This window comes from Meleagris gallopavo, chromosome 5 (assembly GCF_000146605.3).
Source record: "Meleagris gallopavo isolate NT-WF06-2002-E0010 breed Aviagen turkey brand Nicholas breeding stock chromosome 5, Turkey_5.1, whole genome shotgun sequence".
Lineage (NCBI taxonomy): Eukaryota > Metazoa > Chordata > Aves > Galliformes > Phasianidae > Meleagris > Meleagris gallopavo.
In genome coordinates this window covers 33,244,522-33,245,740 of record NC_015015.2, presented here as the reverse complement: position 1 = coordinate 33,245,740, position 1,219 = coordinate 33,244,522, and positions in this window count along the sequence as shown.

Below are 1,219 nucleotides of genomic sequence, written 5' to 3'. Positions count from 1 at the left end.
GCGGCTGCAGCCTTCCTCGGGCCGCGCCGCGCGGCTCTGCAGCAGCTGCTCGCGTGGGAGCGCGCGCGTCGGGTGGGCTTCTTCCTGCGCTTCCAAAGCAATAGGCGAGATGTCCTCCATCCGCTCAGGGATATCCTGCGCGTACCTAAATAGGACGCGTGACCGGGTACGTTAGTGGTAAACGTTTTTCGGAGTTTATTTCAAAAGAAGTGAGAACACGATCCCCCTCCCGCCGCCCACAGCTCCGTGTCCCAGGAGCGCGGTCGTTGCTGCCCTCTTGCCGTGCCCCCCTCCTGCGTGTATCTCAGAGCTGCGTTATCCGAGCAGCAGGGCCGGCTGTCCAGAGCTTCTGTCGGCCTTTCCCTGTTTCGGTGGGGAACTAGAGAGCTGCCAAGGGCCGCGAATACTGCCTCGGGACGGGAGCCCTGTCTGCATGCACAGCAGTGATCGGTGCTTTCCGAAGAAGGGGGGTTGCTTAATTATTACTGTTATTTAAGAGATATTCTTGGAAGCCAATCGGCACCTCACAGAAGATGCCTGTTGCACGGCCAGTGGCCCGTCATCCTCAAAGCAGTGGCGGTCGCCCGATGACCCTCTGGTTCCCTTCCCGATGCCACCTGTTCCCCAGCCCCCTCCGTTCACTCAGCACTGCACTGCAATCTTCTCCCCAGGCTTAGCGAAGCTGGGGGAACGCGGGAGCAGGAGCCTGGCCTTTGGGCAGGTAGCTGCATCACATTGTACTTGATGTGAGGGAAAGGCAGGAGGAACTGGGAGAGGCTTCCTTTTAACCTGGGGAATACGGGAGATGCCTGTGCTATCTGTTGTGCTATCCGTCGTGCAGCACCACAGAGCAACTCTGTCTTTCCTGTAAAGAGGTTTCAAGCTGTGCTGCCTCAGGAAGGTCCCTGAGATGCTGGCAGGAGTGCCGACAGGGGAAAAGCAAAGCGCTGCCATGGCACAGTGCAGGTGTCTGCCCAGCTGGGGGTGGCTGCCAGTGGCAGGAGCATGGACTGCCTCAGCAGAGCAACCATTCTGGGGCACCTCAGTGCATGGCTTTTGGCAAACACTGCATCCTGGGGCCCTTTCTCCTGACCTGCTTGGCCTTGATTTGTTCATACACGCCATCACCTTAGTTAGGCTGCTTTATATTACTTTCATATTTGTATTTTTTTTTTTTCCCCTGAATTAATGGCTTTGTCAGTAAGTCTGAATAGAAGCA